At 44.3% G+C, this 23559-nt stretch overlaps 1 protein-coding gene across 2 annotated transcripts in view; it reads right to left on the reverse strand.

Moving 5' to 3' along the window:
* Positions 1-23559, reverse strand: part of YAF2 (YY1 associated factor 2) — a 73219-nt gene that overhangs the window by 39762 nt on the left and 9898 nt on the right. The window contains exons 3-4 of one of the 2 annotated variants that reach the window (XR_009866258.1): positions 3365-3436; positions 3182-3276 (exon numbers count right to left, since the gene is read on the reverse strand). The exons of the other annotated variant lie outside the window; for it this stretch is intronic. The gene's annotated coding sequence lies outside the window, so the exon portion shown is untranslated. The remainder of the gene's footprint in view (positions 1-3181; positions 3277-3364; positions 3437-23559) is intronic. 2 annotated transcript variants of the gene reach the window in all.

The raw sequence follows: 23559 nt of genomic DNA on the forward strand, positions 1-23559 counted from the left end.
AAAAACTAGTAAGTATAGTCACGAATCTATGTGAAAAATTAAGTTTTTCTGTGAATATAATTTCAGTCACTGATGTTAAGAACAGAGTAAGATTTTTTAAAAGTATAAAATTCTAGGGCCGTTGCTGTGGTATAATGGGCTAAGCATCTACCTATGGCACCAAAAATCCCATACGGGCACCGGTTTGAGTCCCAGCTGTTCCACTTCTGATCCAGCTCTCTGTTAGGGCCTGGAAAAGCAGCAGAAGACAGCTCAAGTCCTTGGCCCTTGCACCCAAGTGGGAGACCTGGAAGAAGCTCCTGGCTTCAGATTGGCTCAGCTCTGGCTGTTGCATCCACTTGTGGAGTGAACCAGCAGATAGAAGACTTCTCACTCTCTGCCTCTGCTTCTCAGTAACTCTACCTTCCAAATAAATGAATAAATTAATCTTTTTTTAAAAAAATACTATAAAATTCTATCCTTGCTCTCAAAGAACCTACAACCCAGCTTGAAGTTTTATTTATTTATTTATTTATTTTTGACAGGCAGATGGACAGTGAGAGAAAGAAAGGTCTTCCTTTTTCCGTTGGTTCACCCTCCAAGTGGCTGCTATGGCTGGCACATTGCGGCCAGCGAGCTGCGCTGATCCAAAGCCAGGAGCCAGGTGCTTCCTCCTAGTCCCCCATGCTTGTGCAGGGCCCAAGAACCTGGGCCATTCTCCACTGCACTCCCGGGCCACAGGAGAGAGCTGGACTGGAAGAGGAGCAAATGGGACAGAATCCGGCACCCCAATAGGGATTAGAACCCGGGGTGCCAGTGCCGCAGGCAGAGGATTAGCCTAGTGAGTCGCGGCACTGGCCAAGAGTTTTACATGCATCTTAAAAATAGCAAAACAACCTGGAGGTAATATCTGAGGCTAAACTGTCACACAGATAACTACAGTAACTAGTCAAACACAAGCTAACATGAGCATTTAGCAAGCTGCTGCACACTATACAAAGCATGTTTCAGGAAATAATGCAATTTCACAGAAACCCCACTCCTCCACTGAGGAAGCTGGGCTGACAAAGATGCTGGCATAAATGGACCAAAGAGACAGCTGCATGAACAGAGGGTCATATGAAGAAAATGGGAAAAGCAGAAATCAAAGGACAAATAGGACAACTATCCCAAAACAAAAAAGTTTCAAAGAAGAAAATCAAGGCTGGGTAAATGAGATGGAACTGGACTATGAGAGGCACTGAATACTTGGCAAACAGGTGAGATTTTTTGAAAACAGTTGTAAAAAGGTGCCACTGCAGGATCCATCGATGAAAACGCTCTTTTAAAAGTATTAACGGTCAGCACTAGTGCTGTAGTGTAGCAGGTGAAGCCGCCACCTGCAGTGCCTGCATCCTATATGGGCACCGGTTTGAATCCTGGCTACTCCACTTCTGATCCAGCTCTCTGCTATGGTCTGGGAATGAAGTGGAAGATGGTCCAAGTCCCTGGGCCCCTGCACCCATGTGGGAGACCTGAAAGAAACTCCTGGCTCCTGGCTTCGGATCAGCGCAGGTCCAGCCACTGTGGCCATATGGGGACTGAACCAACAGATGGAAGACCTTTCTCTCTCTCTTTCTCTGTCTCTCTGCCTCTGCCTCTCTGTAACTCTGCCTTTCAATTAAATAAATAAATCTCCAAAAAAAAAAAAAAGTAGCAATGGTAATGCTTTAAAAGTAGTAGAGTTGGAGAGAAAAACAAGAAACATTGCAATTGTAACATTTATAAGGCAACTCAATACATTCCTTATCTGAAGCCTGCAGGATCAGAGAGCTCAAACTGAACCAATTCTGCCACACTTCACCACCAATAAGCCCTTGCATTTACAAACAAGGAAGTGCAAATGTAATTGTACCATACCCTAAACTCTCTTTTCAGTATACCTGCAGTCAAGTTAAAAGGTACACTGGAAACCGTATCATTAAGTACTTTAAAACTGTTTTTTCTGTTCAGCACAAGTTTGCCACTTGAACAGAATCTCACTAAATCTGGAATGTACACAAATTCTTTTTTTTTAAAACTTTTATTTAATGAATATAAATTTCCAAAGTACAGCTTATGGATTACAATGGCTTCCCCCCCAAATTCTAAAGCCTGAGGATTCACTTGAATAAAAGAAACACCATAAAAACATTTATGAAATAACTCAACCACAGCTTCCCCCTACTTTGCTTTATAACTATCATACTGTTACCTAAAGCTAGTAAACATACATTTTTTTAGAAACTGTTACTATATAAATAACACACTTTATTTTTTATTTTTTTATATTTTTGACAGGCAGAGTGGATAGTGAGAGAGAGAGAGAGAGAGAGCAAGAGAGAGCGAGAGAGAGAGAGTTCTTCCTTTGCCGTTGGTTCACCCTCCAATGGCCGCCGCGGCCGGCGCACTGCGCTGATCCGAAGGCAGGAGCCAGGTGCTTCTCCTGGTCTCCCATGGGGTGCAGGGCCCAAGCACTTGGGCCATCCTCCACTGCACTCCCGGGCCATAGCAGAGGGCTGGCCTGGAAGAGGGGCAACCGGGACAGAATCTGGCACCCCGACCAGGACTAGAACCCAGTGTGCCGATGCCGCTAGGCGGAGGATTAGCCTGTTGAGCCACGGCGCCGGCCCTAAATAACACACTTTAAAACCACTGCTTTTTGGCCGGCGCTGTGGCTTAACAGGCTAATCCTCCGCCTTGCGGCGCTGGCACACCGGGTTCTAGTCCTGGTTGAGGCGCCGGATTCTATCCCGGTTGCCCCTCTTCCAGGCCAGCTCTCTGCTATGGCCCGGGAAGGTAGTGGAGGATGGCCCAAGTCCTTGGGCCCTGCACCCGCATGGGAGACCAGGAGAAGCACCTGGCTCCTGGCTTCGGATCAGCGAGATGTGCTGGCCGCAGCGGCCATTGGAGGGTGAACCAGCGGCAAAAAGGAAGACCTTTGTCTCTGTCTCTCACTGTCCACTCTGCCTGTCCAAAAAAACAACAACAACAACAACAACAAAAACACTGCTTTTTACTCACACATCTATTATCATCCATATAATAATTTCCATAATCCTCATCAAACATACAAAAGAAGCCATGCCAAACAACTTTCATTTTTTACAATTAAACAAACGCCTTCTGAAGAGAAGAAACGTGAGAAAACACACGTCAAGTCTGTGAGAACTGGACCACTTACCAGGACCTGGAGTTCTCCTATTGGGTCTTTGCCTCACAGATCCACTCTCGCGCCCTCGGTGCAGCCTGAGACTCTTCTGACGGCGGCCACCGGAACTGAGGGGCATGCAGTACAGACGCACATGTCAGAGAGTTGGGGAGAGATTGGGAGATGCTAGAGACATGCTTCAGCGCACTTGCTTACCTTCCTGAAATTGGAAATTGCAACGGTCCCTCGGTCCTCGAGGCATTCACAATAACTTCAAAGAATGTGGATCTGTGGAGATTACCCAATAGGAGAACTCCAGTTACTGGTAAGTGATCCAGCTTTTGCTTGTCTATCAGAACAAGAAGATTATTGAATTGCATTTGAGATTTCTATTACCTGGAGAACTACAGGGAAAGGGTTGCATATTTACCAGATAACTATATATATAAATGCATGCACCAGAGTAAATTCGGAAATAATCTGCTAACTATAATGTCATCACAACTTCTGGTACCATCAGAAACAAAAGAAGAAATAACTTGACTTCTCTTTTAAATGTTCACTATAATGGCAACTGCATTCTTACATACAAAAATACCAGTTTCCAAATTATCCCACTGGATTGAAACACCATGCTTTTTAACACTACTCTGAATAATTTGCTGATCAAAATCTGCCATTTTCCAGCGAGTCATCATCAACCTTCAGTATATTCTAATACAGAAGTCACCATGGTAGGCTAACAGTCTGCTAGACTTCAGATTAAAAGCATCAATACAATCGCCATCTACGAACTATTTTAAAGTAAATGTTTGTTGGGGTGAGCATGTAGTCTAGTGGCTTAGGATAGGATATTGGCAACTACAGCAGGCCTTGGTATGGCCACATCCCACATCAGAGTGCCTGGTTCAAGTTCCAGCTACTCCACTTTCAATTCAGTTTCCTGTTAATGTACACAGTAGAAGAAGTGAGCAGATAATGGCTCCTAAGTACTTGGGTCCCTGCCACCTACACAGGAATCCTGGATTGAGATCTAGACTCTTGATTTTGATCTGGCCCAGCTGTGGCTGCTTTAGGCATGTGGGGAATGAACTCTCTCCATCTATCTCTTTCTCTTTGCCTTTCAACAATGAAAATAAATAACTTTTATTTTAAAAGCTGCCTATGTCCCACACTGAAATGCCTGGGTTTGATTTTTGGCTGTGACTTATGGCTCCAGTTTCCTATCAACACAGAACCTGTGAGGTAGCCATGATGGCCCTCCTGCCACCCATACTAGAGACCTAGATTCAGTTCCTGGCTCCTGACTTCAGTCCTCACCACTGCAGGCATTTGGGGAGTGAACTAGTGGATGGGAATTCTGTCTGTCTTTCAAATAAATAAAATTTTAAAATTAAATAACCATCGGTCACCTATTCACAAACCAACAACATACATAGTATGTTACACATACATAGTACGTCAACAACTAGTGAGTGATGTAGCCTCCTGGAAGTCAGCATCCCTTAGCAGGGTGCAAGTCCTGGCCTCTCTGTGTACCAGCTTCCTGCTAATGCATCCTGGGAGGCAACAGATGAAGATTCAAGTACTTTGGCCCCTGACAACCAACTAGGAAACCCAAATGGAGTTCTTGGCTCCAAGCTTCAGCCTGTTACAACTCTGGCTACTGTGGGCATTTGGGGAGTGAACCAACAGAAGGAAGACGTCTGTCTCTACCTCTGTCACTTTACCTTTCAAATAAACAAGTAAATCTGTCTTGAAACAAAAGTTCAGAGGGGTCAGCCCTGTAGTACAGCAGGTAAAGCTGTCACCTACAATGCCAGTATCCCACATGGGCACCAGATCAAGTCCCAGCTGCTCCAGTTCTGATCCAGCTCCCTGCTAATGCGCCTAGGAAAGCAGAAGAGAACAGTCCAAGTGCTTGGACCCATAAACTGATATGGGAAACCCAGATGAAGCTCCTGGTTTTGGCCTGGCCCAACCCAGTGCATTGTGGCCATTTGGAGAGTGAACCAGAGGATGGAAGATCTCTCTTTGTCTTTTTTAAAAAAATTCACAGAAAATTTATTTTTAAATACTGATTTTAATTACAATATTTATATGAATGAGATGTAAATTTTTGATAAAGGTTTTAAATTGCCTAAAAACAGACGTCATTTTTTTAAAATGCTGACTAGTCAAAAAGTAAACAAAACAAAAAAGAAATCCTATTCAACAGAATGTCATCTAGAAGTTCACATGAAGATATCTTATTACCTTTAACTCAAGAGACACTAATCAATACAGTCTACTAACCAGGTTCATTTTCACGTGCCACAGCAGTAATAACTTCAAACAGCAGCACCTACACTGCTATCTACTGATATTAGGGCACTTCAAACAGTTTCCAGAAAAATGGAATTAAAAGGTAAGTTTATTTTGATGCAAAAAGACAAAGGCTTAAGCTACTATTCCACAGTACTGGCCCTCAGGAGATTTTGACCCCAAAAAAGTTCATGAAAAATGTATGTTATGAAATAATAGGCATTTTTCTCCTGCATCAAAATGAACTTATCTTTTAATTCCATTTTCTACAAACTTTTTTTAAGTACCTGGTATGTTTTAGTATCCTTTATGCTGCTAAATACTCATACCCTACTCTTTAAGAAATGAAGAGTTTTATGACTCTTCATTCCACAGACACAAATTAAAGAAAGTTATATAGCTGTTCCTTTAGGAGTATATAGGATAATATGGCTTATAAAATCATTATTCTGTGGCCAGCACTGTGGCATAGTAGGCTAGGCCTCCACCTGCAGTGCCAGCATCCCATGTGGGTGCTGGTTCACGTCCTGGCCATTCCACTCCCAATCCAGCTCCGTGCTGATGGCCTGAGAAAGCAGTAGAAGATGGCCCAAGTCCTTGGGCACCTGCACCCATGTGGGAGACCCAGAAGAAGCACCTGGCTCCTGGCTTTGGGTCAGCCCAGCTCCGGCTGTTGCAGCCATTAGGTGAATGAACCAACGGATGGAAAATCTTTCCCTCTGTCTGGCTGTAACTCTGCCTCTCAAATACATAAATAAAATCTTTTAAAAAAAATCACTATTCCACTAAAACAAACTCAAAAAATAATGTGAAAGAAAATCTTACTTTCATTCTTCTTATAAGGTCTTTTTAGTAAGATAGTACGTCTAACAAGATTTTTGCTAGTTCTACTTAATTTTAAGATATAACCTGCCTTGCACATATTATATCCATTTTCCCCATAAATCTGAGTCTTAAAGTATAACAGCAATAAATTTATTAGTTTTTAAATGAATATTAATTCAAACAGATAATACACAAACCTCTATTTTCAACTGTAGTAAGGAGAAAAACATCAAAATAGGATCATCTAGTTAACTTTTCTAATTCCTAATTAACTTCTAATTAGTGAAGTGTTAAGTACATGGCAAAAAGATTTTACACACTTAATACTGATAAAATAGACACAGGAGCAGGAATCCAATTATTTTATCTTAATGTCATAAGCTAGTATAAAAAAAAGATATTAAGAAGTAAATGAGGGGCTAGCACTGTGGAGTAGTGGGTAAAGTCACTGCCTGCAGTGCAGGCATCCCAAATGGCTCTGGTTCAAGTCCCAGCTGTTCCACTTCTGATCAGGCTCTTTGCTATGGCCTGGGAAAGCAGTGGAGGATGGCCCAAGTGCTTTGGTCCCTGCACTCACATGGGAAACCTGGAGGAAGCTCCTAGTTCCTGTCTTCTGATTGGCGCAGCTCTGGCAGTTGCGGCCAACTGGGGAGTGAACTAGTGGATGGAGGACCTCTATCTCTCTCTGCCTCTCCTCCTTTCTCTGTGCAACTGTGCCTTTCAAATAAATAAATAAATCTTTAAAAAGTAAGCAAGTTGAACAAATTATTAAAAAAAAGAGAGAGAGAAGTAAATGAAGGGCCGGCACTGTGGCATAGTGGGTAAAGCCACCGCCTACAGGGCCAGCATCCCATATTGGCACCAGTTCAAGTCCTGGCTGCTCCACTTCTGATCTAGCTCTCTGCTATGGCCTGAGAAAGCAACAGAAGATGGCCCAAGTGCTTGGGCCCCTGCATTCACATGGGAAACCCAGAAGAAGCTCCCGGATCATGGCTTCAGATCGGCACAGCTCCAGCTGTTGCAGCCATCTGGGGAGTGAGTCAGTAGATGGAAGACTTCTCTCTCCCTCTAACTCTGATTTTCAAATAAATAAATAAATCTCTAAAAAAAAGTCTTGCTAAAAAAAGAAGTAAATGATAATTTTCAGTTTTTATTTACACCAAATGCAGTGTTCATTTAGATTTCAGTTTTATGAACTTAAAATAGAGTCAAACTCATTTTTAAGATAATTTAAACAAATTAAGGTATCTTGGAGATACTTTAAGGCAACTATAAAAAGTCATAGATCAGCATTAAAAGCTACATTTTACTGTTATAAAATCGTAACTCAACTAGGATATAATAAATGTTAACACTATACCTAACCACACATATTCAGGTGAAATGATTGGGCCACATATAAACACGGCTTGTGTATCTTTATATATTCATACACACACAGGCAGACAGATACACAATTGAGCTGAACCTTGATTAACCAAAATAAGGTCCAAGTGAGACACAAACTCACCTATTTAGTCAAGTTATTTATAGAAACTGTCTTCTTCCAGGCTCCTTAAACAGTTCAGCAGGCAGTCTAGGTAAAGTGCAGAGCCCCACATCACCTGATTCTTCATACCAGATCCTTCTCCTTCCTATTCTCCAAAGGGGAAAACCCTACAGTGCACAGTAGTCACAAACAGAAATCATGAAATACACTCTGCCTTGTTTTTATGACAAAAATTAAAGAAGCTTTTCTGGTGCCTTTCCCCCTTATCAGTAAAACACACACTGATTCTCTCCTAAGGGTCCCCAAGTTACATGTACTAGCTCATGGCCTAATCAAAACTTTTCCTTTCCCTCAGTTTTATCTACCCCTTCCCCTACAACATCATAAGAAGAATCAAACAAAAGCAGTACTATTTTCTTGCAAATTAGTCTAAAATCAAGATACCAAAATCAGAGTAATAAGAGAACTTACTTCCCACGTCAGTTGTAAGGATTAAACAAGTGAATGTATATGGAGCATTTGGAAACAGTACCCACAATCTAGCCATCTACCAAGCTGTTCACATAACCCCCAGAAGTGGGATTATCCTCAAATGACTGTACATCTTCAGTGATGCATAGCTCAAAGACTGAAGAACCACTAGAGGTCTTCAAAAACTTCACGGAAACATGTATTATGAAAACACCATGCATGGTTTTCATAATCTGGGGCACAAAAATAAACTCATTTTGTAATTCTATTTTTCCACAAACTCTTTGAAGTCCCCTCATATAAAGAAATTCTAAAGTTCATTCAGATATACCGTGTATATTAATATTAGTAACATCTTCAAACTATACTCATATTGCAGGATGAAGAAAACAAGCAATATATGTGAATGACAGTAGGAACTAGTTTTCAGAAGAAAAGAACTATAAGAACACGGTGCTAAAACTGGATTGCAGTACTACTCTTCATGTGTAATATTTTAAAAATACACATGATTCAAAAATAATTAATGAGGGGCCGACGCTGTGGTGCAGTAGGTTAATCCTCTGCCTGTGGCCCCAGCATCCCATACAGGCGCTGGTTCTAATCCCGGTTGCTTGTCTTCCAGTCCAGCTCTCTGCTGTGGCCTGGGAAGGCAGTAGAGGATGGCCCATGTGCTTGGGCCCTGCACCCACATGGGAGACCAGGAAGACCTGGCTTCAGCCCAGCGCAGCTCTGGCCATTGCAGCCATCTGGGGAGTGAACCAATGGAAGGAAGACCTTTCTGTCTGTCTGTCTCTCAGTGGTAGATTCTAAAATGACAGCATGAGATCACCGGTGTAGGTGAGAGCCAGAAGAGCTCCCATCTACCTATTGTACATTGGGGGTTCCCTTTCAAGAAGGAGAGGAGAGTGTGGTGGGCGGCTCCCGGCCGGTGTAGAGCACGACCTGCCTCCTGCGGAAGCTGCTCCTCTGAGCTCGAACAGGTCACAGCGACTCACTTCACAGGACAGAGTCTGGCAGAGGTAGTGGAATGAGACTTTCAAAAGGGGGTGATGAAAGGCCTGGAGCTTCCCTTCTGAGTGCTTTCTCTCCCTGTGTCTCAGATGCCTGGCTTGGAGACAAGCCCCGCGCAGGAAACTGGGGCCTGTGACTACCGCCCCAGCAGAACAGGCAAGCAGGGTCGTAAGGCTGCTGACCACCACGTGAGTGACAGTGGAGGGACTCTCCCTCAGTGGAGCCCAAACAGAGTGGCAGCTCTGGAAGCACTCTGACCACAACTTTGGAGGAGAGATGAAAGAACACGTTTTTTTAGAAGATTTTATTTATTTATTTGAGAGGTAGAGCTACAGACAGAGAGAGGAAGAGACAGAGAGAAAGGCCTTCCATCCACTGGTTCACTCCCCAAAGAGCCACAACGTGCAGAGCCAGGCCAATGCAAAGCCAGCAGGAACTTCTTGAATATCCCACGCGGGTGCAGGGGCCCAAGCACCTGGGCCATCTTCCACTGCTTTCCTGTGCCACAGGCAAAGATCTGAATCAAAGAGGAGCAGCCAAGACTTCTGGAACTGAACTGGTGCCCATATGGGATGCCAGCACCACAGACAGAGGCTCAGCCCACTATGCCACAGCACTACCCCGAAAGAACATAATTATAACATAAAACAACCTGACTAGATTCTGAAGTCCTGCATTAGTCTTCAAATCAATTCTTACTAGCATCTCTAACTGTATTTTTTTCTGTGAAAACTTATTTATAAAACAGTGGCAAATTTTTCTAACATAATAAATTTCAATGTAGCCTCAAGTCAGCAACAGTTACTGTAACAACTGACGAGTGGCATTGAATGTCTCTCCTTCCTTTGAAGGGAAGGTTATTTATTTAAATTTTCAATGGATAGATTCTAGAATCATCTATCTATTTATTTATTTATTTGAGAAACAGAGTATTCCCATCCCTCAGCCTACTCCTCAAATGCCTGCTAACAGCTGGGGGTGAGCTGGGGTCAAAGTCAGGAGCCAGGAACTCAATCCAGGTATCCTACTTGGATGGCAGAGACCCAACCGGTTGAACCGTCATTGCTGCCTCTAAGTCTCTGCATTAGCAGGAAGCTTGAGTTAGAAGCCAGAGCTGGGTACTGAACCCAGATTCTCCCATATGGGATGGACACATCTTAATCAGCATGTTAACCTCTAAGCCAAACGCCTGCCCTGAAATAAACAACTTTTAACAGCAATTCCTCTACTACATTTCACTATGTTCATGTTAATCATTCTACTTTAAAATAACTAATTCTACTCTCAGTTTAAAAGTTTAAACCATGTTTAAACCAGTTTAAAACCATGAGGACTGAAATGCCACACTGTTAAAAATCTTCACTGCATGTCCATGAACAACCTTTTCTCATGGAAACACACTTCAAGGCATTAGTAACAGTAATACACAAACTCATTACCTATGAATTAACCTCAAAATATTAAAGCCCTCCTAGAGCTGATGAAACCAAACCAAGAACCTTACTAGCCATTCCACCGTCACACCTGCCTCCTTCAACCCATTTCATTCTCTGTACAGCTGCCACACAGTACTTCCAAACTCAAACCCACCTGGTGGTGCCCGGTTACTGCTCTGGGGAAATCTCAGTGTCCTGCCATTCGCACTCAGTTGTGATCTGGCGGCTGTTTCCTTTCCAGCTGTGCCTGTCACTATGCACCCCTGCCGCAGCACAGGCTGGTCTCCACTCTCTCCTGTCCAAAGAGCCTGAAATCTGCTGCTAACCACAACTCTCCTGTGGACACCTCCTCTCATCCTCACATTTTCTGCTTGAAAAACTATCCTCTGCCCAGAAGCCACCTTGGTCCACCTACTTCAAGTAACTCAACTTGTTTTCACAATCTGCAATTATTTTAACTTTATTCAGTTTACAACCTTAATTCCCAGGGTAAGGATGTATCCTGTTGCCCTCTGACCTGGCACAGCCTCTGCTCGTAGCAGTATTCAAATACGTTTTATGAGTAATTGAAGAACTTTCAGAATTTGCAAGTTACACACAAATTTTCAGTTCTAGTCTTAGCCACCCTTTTCTTAGACTGCTGTGTTCTAACTTGTTTAGCACTCATAAAACATGCATCTGTCAGCATGATCAATCACAATAAATCAAATGCAGGTGAGAGGCCACTATCACTTTCCAGAACAGCAACAGCTTTTAAAGGGCTGTGACTTGCTTAGGTAGCTCATCATTGATGAGCCTAGGAATCACTCCTCCCAGAAACTGAAGACGGAAGAGCTGCTTCAAACCACACGGGCACCCTCAGAGTTCACCAGGCAAGGCTCTGAGGGCTTGCAAACTTACCACTTTAAACACTCTTGAAACCAAGGTAGACCTAACTGGGGAGGTTTTTAAAATTAATCATATTAAATTCTGTAGCTACAACCAAGTTACTTTTAGAATAGGCTTTAAGATAAGTATTACCAAATAATTATAGCACTCTTCCTTGGGAGACAAAGTAAGTTATCAACAAAATGTCACTCATCTCCCTGTGTACAATGTCAGCCTCCTTTGTTTAACCTATAGGTATTGTTCAGAACTATCTTAACTATCATGAAAAGCTAAGGCAAATACTATGTAGGATTATTACTTCACTTCAATTTAAAACATAAATCGAAGTGTCACACTTGTAAAAAAATTATTCAACAGAACTTGAGGGGAAAAATAAGATCGATTCCGTCTGAGAAAGTGAAGGCTGTTTGAGCGGCCATGCACAACACTTCTTTTGAAAACACCCCCTTTGCTCTGTCTCTGTGGAGTTAACTCTCTTGGGTTTTCTACTCCCTAATCATTCTTCTCTCCTCCTTTTCTTTCTTCTCTTCCACACTGCTGAGAAGAAACCAGCAACGTGCTTAGGTCTGTCCTGCCCTTCACTCAGGCTGTGAGGGCTGTTTGTCACAGACCAGTCTTAGCACACACACATTCTCAGCCCTCTTTTCCTACGTGAGTTCATCCCACATATCCACCTGCCTCACAGACCTGCTCAATATCCCCCAGGCATCTAAATTTCAACAGTTTCAAAGGTGAACTATTACTACCTCCTCCCAAACCAGCCTTCCATTCTGTGCTCTCACAGAGAAATACAACCACTCACCTAACTGCTTAATTAAGTAAGAATCCTGGAATTTCTGACTGAGTCCTCCCTCTCTACTTCCCATAGCACAACCTTATCCAACCAATAACCAAGTCCTGTACATTTTCTTCTTCACATCTAAGACCCACACACTGCTTTCCTGCCACGGGCACCACTCTGGTTCAGGCCACCATGGCTTCCACTAACTAACTGGTCTCTGCCTCTAGTTAGGATTCTGTACACCTAACCTAAATAGAACAAAATGCTACTGGCTGTGGTTTCAATCATGCACTGCACTGACAGTAAAGAAATACATTCTAAAAACTGTTGAAAATTTTGAATGAGCATATAATTTAGTGGACACAAATTCTTTAAACTAACAACATGGGCAAAATAAAACATATTCTACTTAACTCTCATGACTGTTAAATGAAAAGTTTCTTTACAATAAAAAAAAAAAGACATTTATTTTATGTGAAAGGAAGAGTGACAAAGAAAGATGAAGAGACAGAGATCTTCCATCAATGGCTAGAGGGCTAGAGCTGGGCCAGGTCAAAATCAGGAGCCCAGAACGCCATCTGGGCCTCCCAAGTAGGAGGCACTTAGCCATCATCCACTGCTTCCCACGTGTATCAGAAGCAGGGCAATGGGTTTCAAGGACTAGCTTAGTTTGCTGTGCTACAACACAGGTCCCTATCAATGTTTCTTAAAAAAGCAAGAAGTTGGCCGGTGCCGCGGCTCACTAGGCTAATCCTCTGCCTGTGGCACCGGCACACCGTGTTCTAGTCCCGGTCGGGGCGCTGGATTCTGTCCCAGTCACTCCTCTTCCTGTCCAGCTCTCTGCTGTGGCCTGGGAGGGCAGTGGAGGATGGCCCAAGTCCTTGGGCCCTGCACCCCATGGGAGACCAGGAGGAAGAACTTGACTCCTGGCTTCGGATCAGCGAGGTGCGCCGGCCACAGCGTGCTGGCTGCAGCGGCCACTGGGGGATGAACCAGTGGAAAAGGAAGACCTTTCTCTCTGTCTCTCTCACTGTCCACTCTGCCTGTCAAAAAAAAAAAAAAAAAAAAGGCAAGAAGTTAGGGACTGGCTTTGTGGCACAGCTGATTAAGCCATCAACTTGAGACACTGACATTCTACATCAGGGCACTGGTTCAAGCCCTAACTACAGAGCTTCTGATCCATGTTCCTGCTAACACACTTAGGAAGGCAGAGGATGGTCCAATACTTGTGCCCTTGCCACCCATGTGCAGATCTGGATAGAGTTCCTGGCTCCTAGTTTGACCCAGCCCAGACCTAGCTCCTGTGGCCATTTTGGGGAGTGAGCCAGCTGACAGAAGATTATCTCACTCTCGCTCCTGCCCCTGCTCTCCCTCTCTTCCGCCCTCCCTCCCTCTGTCACTTGCCTTTCAAGGAAATAAATACATCTTTTAAAAATAAATAAAACATAAGAAGTTGGGTGGAGGGCATTGGGTCTACAGCTGAAGACCACACCCCATAACAGAATGCCTGGGTTTGACGCTCAGCACTGCTCCCGATCCCAGCTACCTGCCAGTGCAGACCCTGAGAGGCAGAAGGGATGGCCCTACATGGGTCTCTGCTACCCATGTGGGAGACCCGGACCGCATTCCCACTTCCCAGCTTCAGCCCAACCTCGCCCTGGTCTCTGCAGGCATCTGAGGTGTACACCAGCAGATGGGAGCTCTCCCACTTTCAAGTAAGTATTTTTTTATTTAAAAAACAGGAAGTACAAAACTGTTTAAAGCAACAATAAAATCAGATAATTGACAAAGGGCCTCAGTGGTCCAGATAAGCATTGTCAGTACCTACTACACAGGCTACTGTGACAGACACTGCGCATTTTCATGAATAGCACTGTAATTATTATTATTAATCAGGAACTACACTCAATACCACTTTTCACAGTCACAAACAAAAGCCATATAGATATAAATGACAAGGTGATTAAGAAATGTTATTCTTCAAACAAAGCTACTGCCCTCAGGAAGCAAACAGCCCAGCGAGGGAGAAATAAAATCAAAACATGCCCTCCAAACACTGTATGTATAGCCAATCACTTTCAGCAAAGAATGCTTCAAGAGTGACTGAACTGCACTGACTCTGGCCAAGGAAAGGCACTGCTTTTCTTTTCTTTTTTTTTTTTTTTAAGGTATATTTCTTTTACTTCAAAGACAGAGTTACACAGAGAGTGAGAGACAGAGAAAGATCTTCTATTGATTGGTTCACTCCTCAAATGCCCAAAAAGGCCAGGGCATGGCCAGACCAAATCCAGGAGCCAGCTTTTTCCGGGTCTCCCACATCGAGCAGGGGCCCAATTACTTGGGTCATCCTCTGCTGCTTTTCCAAGTGCATTAGCAGGAAGCTGGATGGGAACTGGAGCACCTGGGACTTGAACTGGCACCCACATAGGATGCCAGCATTGAAGATCGCAGCTTAACCTGCTACACCACAATGTCAGCCCCAAGCGGGTTGAGGCAGGAGCAACTATAAAGAACCAAAAATGAAAAGGGCAGGCAGTAATAGGCAGACAACACAGAAAAACACATGGGGCAGAGCAGCCTGCAGATGACCCCGGTAGTGCACCAACGCCCAGCCTTGGAAACCTATGGACACTCCGTGGCTGTCAGAAATGCTTAAGTTCACTGGCACTGCTTCCCACTACTGTACTAGCACAGTGCCTCCCCTGGGACAGGCCAAACGCTGACAGTCCACACGTGCATGGAGAGGAAAGACAGGGAAGGAGAACCAGGGTGCATAGATGAAAGCACTCCTGAAGGAATTTGCAGGAAATGGTGTTTTGTTTGTTTTGAGTATAAACCACTTATTGTTAATTCTCAATTTGTCAGTTAACCCACTAGAACCCACAGAGACAACAGGGACTGTGTGTATCTATTACTGTGTCACCACTCCTGCCTTGAACTGCTTTCACTGACAGGTCCTGAGAACTTACCACTCCAGGCACAGTGCCTACTGTTTATCAAGGATTATCTCATTTACCCTCACAGCAACCCTGAAGGAAGTCATATCATCAACTCCATTTTACAAAGGGAAGAACTCATGCTCAACAAGAGCCGAATGACTTACCCAAGGTTATGCAGCCAGTAAGAGCAGAAACCAATAACTGAACCCAGACAGTAGAGGCCCACAGTCCAGCCTCTGACCCACTAAAATTCACATCCATAGGGAACTCAAATACAGACATTCTTTGCTTTTTTGCTTTACATTATCATACTGGAAATGCACTAAAATTAAAAACAAATATATAGTTGTAAAAATAACCCTAGGTGTTATTTTTTCCTGCACCAAATATAAACATATAATGAAATCCTATAGCAGTAGAAGACCAAAAGATTACAATTAAAATGCAAATTACCAAGTAGCGTTACAGACTGAAGAGAAATTGGCTTCCCAAAACTCATGCAGATGTTTAAACTCTGCAGTCTTATACCAAGGGTTGATGAGTTAAGCATAGAGTTTGGATTGAATTCTAGCCTCTGAGAGGTCCTGAGGTCTGGGTTGGTTATTTCAGTCCCATTCCACCTGGTTTCTCTCTCTGCTTCCTGGGTCAACGTGTGGCTGACTGCTCCTCTATACCGGCTCCACCACGGCTAGATCGCCCAGACACCAGACTCAGGGAGCTGCCCCATACTCAACTATAACATGCTATAAGCCTTGTCCTTCCTAGGAAGCTCCCCTTGGGGATTCTTTTTTTTTTTTTATTTTTTAATTTTTTTGACAGGCAGAGTGGACAGTGAGAGAGAGACAGAGAGAAAGGTCTTCCTTTTGCCGTTCGTTCACCCTCCAATGGCCGCCGCGGTAGCGCGCTGTGGCCGGCGCACCACGCTGATCCGATGGCAGGAGCCAGGTGCTTCTCCTGGTCTCCCATGGGGTGCAGGGCCCAAGGACTTGGGCCATCCTCCACTGCACTCCCTGGCCACAGCAGAGAGCTGGCCTGGAAGAGGGGCAACCGGGACAGGATCGGTGCCCCGACCGGGACTAGAACCCGGTGTGCCGGCGCCGCAAGGCGGAGGATTAGCCTAGTGAGCAGCGGCGCCAGCCACCCCTTGGGGATTCTAAACTAACTCAAAGCTGACCAATACGGAATGATGCAGGAAATGCTAGGGAAAGTTCATGGACAGCTGGCAATAAGAGAATACTGACCAGATTTGACAAGCACATTCAGAGAGACAGTGGAATACTCGTATTAAATTTTATCAAAGCACATATCGCATGGCATAGCAATTTAATCTTTTATCTGTAAATCGTACTGCTCATTACTCATCCTGTAAGTGATTATGGAGCTCTGAGTCATCCAAGCCAAGGCCTTTGAAGATTTATTTATTTATTTGAAAGGTAGAGTTACAGACAGAGGGAGGAAGAGAGAGAGAGGTCTTCCATCCATTGGCTCACTACCCAAAGGGCCGCAATTGGCAGAGCTAGACCAATCTGAACCCGGGTACCAGGAGCTTCTTCTGGGTCTCCCACACAGGTTCAGGGGCCCAGGCACTTGGGCCATCCTCCACTTTCCCAGGCCATGGCAGAGAGCTTGATCCAAAGAGGAGCAGCCGGGACACAAAGCAGTGCCTAGATTAGCCTACTACACCACAGTGCCAGCCCCTCTAGCCAAGGTCTTAAAAAAGAACAAAGATGCATGGGAAACTGAAAGGCACAGGGAAGCAGGGAGAAGAAAAGGCTGTTCTGGAAAGAAAGCATCAAGTCTCTCCCACCAACAAACAGTATCGGCTCACTTTCCTTGGAAACGTGAAGTTAGGAAGTGAGGTCACAATGGTCACAATTAAACCCAGCCTAAGTGGCAGAAACAGACAGTGATTTTCAAAACAGGTTTGCAAAAACAGCTTTAACAGTAAAAATCGAGATAAACCCCAACATACAGAAGAGTGCGGCTGATTTGGCTGTCATGGAGTGCGAGAGCATGGAGCGTTGCTTGCTCTAACCAGCAGCTACTAAGAAAACCCCACGAAAGCTTAGGGCCCCAACAACACAGCCAATCCTGCCTGAGAGAAGGCCAGGTCTTTACTACCCCAACAAACTTGCTACCCGATTCTAAATAGCATCTCAGCTCCACTTTCTTGCAACCTGCTGTCTCACCAGAGGCTTCCCGAAGGTGGCCTTGGATAGGCTGTATGGTGGGAGGAATGCAGGGCAGGGTAGACGCAGGGCAGGGTAAGAGGGGAAAGGTGTGATGGAGAAAGCACTTCTGGATGTGGGCATTCAGTAAGCTCACTGAGGAAAGAGTCTGTGGAATGGAGAAGGGCACCAGAGGCAGAGACGCCCCCGCCTCTACGTGCCTGTCAAGCATGCCCACAGCCCTGGTTTACACATGCACATAAAAAAGGGGGGGAGGGGACCCTGCAGAAAAAGCTTTGTGCAGTGGAATACATACCTCGGAACCCTAGCTGCCTATTATCTTATCCTGAACAGAATCGAGCAGCGTTTCTCAAACGTTAGTGTGCGTACAAGCAACACAAGGATCTGCTAGAATGCAGAATCATTTCAGGAAGCCCCTGGGCCAGGTGTCTGCATCTCTAACCAGTATGCAGGTGGTGCCAGCACCATGATGCGTAGATCACACTTCAATGGCAAGGGCGACGGAACAGCATGTCCTGTGTGTCCTATTTCACAACAGGGAAAAAATGCTGGTCGAGGAAGACTGAGAACCGCTCTACTAAAGAAGCCAAAACAGACTGTTTTACTGGAGGCCTTCCTGTAACTTTTCATGTATTACCCTCTGAAAGGACATGATGTGCACTGTTTCCCACATGTTCAGTGCCAGTGATTGAGGGGGGATGACAGTAGCCATGTGAAGGCAGAGAAGCCCCTGCCCAAAAAGGCTCCTTCTTCTTCCTCCCATCTTCAAGGAGAGCTATTCCAAGTTACACAACAGGTAGCTCATACTGGGACAGGCATTTCACACAACACCTAACACAACACTTGGGACAACCCAGCTGTGCTTTCCATCCTAGCTTTCTACCAACCCACATCCTGGGAGGCAGCACAGAATGGCTCAAAACAGAGGTTACTATACAACCACAAGTTATCAAGATGGTTAACGAACATCTATCCTTCAAAAACAGTTAACACAGAAAAAAGGGGCACCTTGCCCTTCATTTTCATACTGCTAGCTCAGATTGTGACATTTTCATCCTTACATCATTTACAACCAGTAGGTTTGATGCTTCACTTTATCAAGATACACATACAGCACTAGATCTAGGTAGAAGGAAAATGACAGGAGGCAACCCGTCAGAAGTTACTCACAAGACAATTAGAACAGACTGTACATCCAGAGTAGTCAATCTAACTCTGACTAGCCACTGATTTTGAACAAGTCATAATCTTTCCAGCCTGTCTCCTTAACGAACAAAAAAACAGAAGGTTGTAGCCATCCATTCCACATTGTAAAAAAGATGGCTAAACATTACTTGTAAATTCTCTAAACAGCACCAGGATCTTCCAACCTCAGCCGAAAATTTCAACAAGAAAATCCTACGAACAGTAAATACTGAGTTGTATCCCAGCACCTCTGTCCCAACAACTCAAAAGCTTCCCTCTGAAGACTCAGCCATCACCAGGGTTCTGACTCAGCACTCTCCAAACTTCTGACGGTTCCTTCTAGGTCCAGGATTCTCAGTCATCTGTAACTGTCTATAACAAACAAGATTTTGGATACAGAATAGATATCCAATTTTTAAAAATAGATTATTACCAATCACAGTTCGCACAATGAAAGGTGTTCTCAGTAACACCTTTTTATACAAATCCATAAAACACTGTAGGTGTTCAACAAATAGGTGGATAAATTAACAGTACAGCTTCAAAGTCACTTGTAATGTCACTGAAACTACAACTACAGAGAAAATCATGTAGGGAAAATGTTTTCTTCAAAAATTTCATTAACTCCTTGGTGAAAACCTAATTCCCCACAGAAAGATAACTTTCCTTGGAATACACCACCCTCCATGGAGCCCTAAAGGAAACAGGTACTTCATCCAACTGGGGCAGTTTCACAAACTTCTCCATCTGAGAGGAAAGGGTGCAAATATCAGCAGTAAGTGTACAACACGGTCTCAGCCCAGGCTCTGATCCTCATCCTGTGAGTAGGTGACATCTTCCTCACTGCCATCTGGGTGGTTTAAGGAGCACAGAGAAGGGTGCACACAGCTAAGAACGCATCTGGACACAGTAAAGCACAGCGTGAGTGACGGAGGTGTGGCTTACTGGACTCCTACCCTCAAAAACCAACAGCCACGTAAAGTTTGTTCGCAACAAACTACAAGAATAACTTCAAATGTGCTTCTGACCTGTAACACCTGCCATTTATAGGGCCCTCACTGACTACATGTCAGCCACTTGGGGAGGACATTTCAGGATGAAAATCATTTAACCTTTTCAGCAACAATTTTTAAAAAGAAAAAAGACAAAAAAAAAAATCTGAATAGCATATATAAGCACTGCCAAAAGAACTTATAAGACAACTTAAGAAACAGACACTAAACTTAATAATAAGATCCCATTATAAAATTATTTTTGTTTGCAAAACAGATGGTTTCTGGGACGCTTTTTAAATGTTATCTATAAATGGAACAATCCACATGGAAGCTGCACTTCACTGTGTTCCAAGTGCCTCCCACACATCTTCCCCGGCACTCATCAGTCCGCCCCATGCTGATGGGGACAGAGCCTGGAGACTGTCTGACTACTGGCTCATCTCTGCACCTTTTCTTCTTTGCTAAGGGAGTTTATGAACTGTCCTCGTAGGGCAAAAAAAGAAGGGTCTAGAAAGTCTCAAACTCTTGAACTTTTACTTCAATTGCATAACTGCCACCTTACAAATAGAAGTCTCTTTTAAACATACACACGTATATGCACACAAAGGGAGCGACAGGCTTTGGTGGCAGTGAAGTGGCTGGGAATTCTTAGAGAGAGAAATCTATCACCTGGAAACTGGCCGGCGGTGATAAGGCACACTGTCACCAAAACTGCTTTACTGACAATGGCCACAACAATAATGGAACTCAAATTTAATATGAACGTAGATCTCCTCCAAAAACTAGAACTACATTCAAAAAATTCATTTTCAGTTCCTTTTTGTGTTTACTCATCAGCAAATACTAATCTATCTTCTACGTTACAATTCAAACTCTGCAAAAGGCCTAGAACTGGATCACATCCACAATTCTGTTGTCCTAGCATAATTCACAGCATGTGATTTTTACCAAAGAAGCATGTACAGAATTCCAGAATTTTGTTTGCCACGTTTTCCAACACTCATCTATAAAGAAAGGTTCTTTTCCAAATAATGACTTAATATATCCTGTATTGGAATTCCTACTTTTCCAATTTGTTAATCTTTATAAAAACCAAGGGGCAACCATTTGGCCTAGTAGTTAAGACACTGGTTAAAACGCCCACAACCCACATCAGAATGCCAGGGTTCAATAACCAGTTCTGGCTCCTGACTCCAGCTCCCTGCCAATGTAGACTCCAGTAGGCAGCAATGACAGCCTAAGTAACTAGGTTCCTAACATTCACATGGGAGACCTGGATTCACTTCCCAGCTCTGACACAACCAAGTCCCAGCCTTTGCAGGCACACAGGGAGTCAACCACTAGAGAAGAGCATGTGCTCAGCACCGGCACTGTGGTGTAGTGGGTAAAGCGACAGCCTGCAGTTGGCATCCCATGTGGGCCCCAGTTCAAGTCCCGGCTGCTCCACTTCTGATCCAGCTCTCTGCTATTGCCTGAGAAAGCAGTACAAGATGGCCCAAGTGCTTGGGGTCCCTGCACCCACATGGGAGACCTGGAAGAAGCTCCTGGCTCCTGGCTTCAGATCAGAGCAGCTCCGGCCGTTGTAGGCAACTGGGGAGTGAAGCGGATGGAAGACCTCTCTTTCTCTCTCTGCCTCTCCTTCTCTCTCTCTATAACTCTTTCAAATAAATAAATATTTTTTTTAAAAAAAAGAGCATGTGCTCTCTCAAATAAATACATACATAAGAGTTAAGTTTTCTTAAAAAAAAATGAAAATAAAAACCCAGTAACTTGGGGCAGGCATTACCACACAATGGCTATGTCACTGTTTGGGACACCCACATCCCATATTGGAGGGTCTGAGTTCAACTCCCACCTCCACTCCCAATACACTTTCCTGTTAATGTGAACTCTGGCAGGCAGTAGGGGATGGCTTATGTACTTGGGTCCCTGCTACCTACGCAGGAGACCCCCGGCCCAGCCCTGGAGACTGAGGGTATCTGGGGAGTGAACCAGTAGTTGGAAGTCCTCTCTCACTCTATCCTTCAAAGAAATAAATAAATAAAACTTTAAAAAGCCAAATAACTTGCTTTTAAAAAAAATATTTACTTATTTATTTGAAAGGCAGAGTTAGAGGCAGAAACAGAGTAGGGGAGGGTCTTCCATCCTCTGGATCGCTCCCCATATGGTCGCAACGGCCAGAGTTGTGCCGATCCAAAGCCAGGAGCCAGGGGCAGCTTCCTGGTCTCCCACATGGGTGCAGGGATCCAAGGACTTGGGTCATCTTCTATCTGCTTTCCAAGGCCACAGCACAGAGCTGGATCAAAAGTGGAGCAGCCAGGACACAAACCAGCGTCCACAAGGGATGCCACACTACAGGCAGAGGCTTTACCCACTACGCTACAGAGCTGGCCCCTTGCCTTTTCTAAGAAAACACCAACATAGCTGTTTCAAAAAACCTTTACTAAACCCTATGACTTCCCAGGAAGCACTTGCAAAAAAAGATAATGGAAAACTCACAATACAGCAAAGAAGGAGAGATTCACACGTCTCTGAACTACAATCAACTAAATGCTGTGATAAAGGTAAGCATCAACAATGACTCGAGAGTCCAGGAAGACAACAGGAGCACTCCCATGCCCGTCACTTGGGAGGCAGCCCTCTCTCTGGTACTGTCTTCTTACCGAGAACACTGAGCTTCCTGAGAGGGACACTAGTCACCCCGCATTTATGAGGAAACGCTGAGACCACACAGACGTCACCTCTGCAGTGCCCAACACACACACACAAAGACAGGTCCGCTGGAGGCAGGCCTGGGAAACGCACAGGGAACAGATACATTAGCTGTGTCTAGAAGAATAAGCAGGAATCCACCAAGTGGGCAAAACAAAAGAATTTTAGAAAGTTATCAGTGACGAATCATATTAGCCTCATTCTGGACAGTGAGAACAGCAAAAAAGCAAAGAGGAGGAAAAATTCCACTGTTTTCTTTGAGTCTCCCTAATTTCAAGGTAGCTATTGATAATCTGCGTAACTGACTTATCTTGAAGAATAACAAAAAAAAAAAATACTATTTCAATCACAAGGAAAATTCAGTCCTATTTAATTATGTTTAATTAGTCCAATTTCATTTTAAATACTGTACAGTTCAAAACAATGTAAAATCTGAATATTATTTTTCAACTAAACAATCTCACAGATCACACATCTATGTAATAGCATTTTTAAAAAAAAAAAAAACTTTTTTAAAGATTGATTTTATTTATTTGGAAGAGTTACAGAGAGAGGTAGAGACAGAGACAGAGAGAGGTCTTCCATCTGCTGGTTCACTTCTCAAATGGATACAACGGCCGGAGCTGAGCTGATCTGAAGCCAGGAGCCAGAAGCTTCTTCCAGTTCTCCCACCTAGGTGTAGGGGCCCAAGGACTGGGCCATCCTCTGCTGCCTTCCCAGGCACATTAGCAGGGGACTACATCAGAAGTAGAGCAGCCAGGACTCAAACTGGCGTCCATATAGGATGCTGATGTTGCAGGCAGGGACTTTAACCTGCTGTGCCACAGTACTGGCCCCGGTAATAGCATCCTGAAGTTTCTGGACTTCAATGACAACTATCTTAACTTTAAAAATCACTGAACAGCACCACAGAGCCACAGCACCATGGTTCACTTGGTTGGTCCTCTGCTTGCGGCACCAGCATCCCATATTGGTGCCGGGTTCTGGTCCTGGTTGCTCCTCTTCCAGTCCAGCTCTCTGCTGTGGCCCCGGGCGGCAGGGCGAGGGGGTGGGGCAGTGGAGGATGGCCCAAGCGCTTGGGCTCCTGCACCCCCATGGGATACTGGGAGGAAGCACCTGGCTCCTGGCATCAGATCGGTGTAGCTCTGGCCATAGCGTCCAATTCGGGGGTGAACCAATGGGA

Source organism: Lepus europaeus, chromosome 6, assembly GCF_033115175.1.
Source record: "Lepus europaeus isolate LE1 chromosome 6, mLepTim1.pri, whole genome shotgun sequence".
NCBI classification, from domain to species: Eukaryota; Metazoa; Chordata; class Mammalia; order Lagomorpha; family Leporidae; genus Lepus; species Lepus europaeus.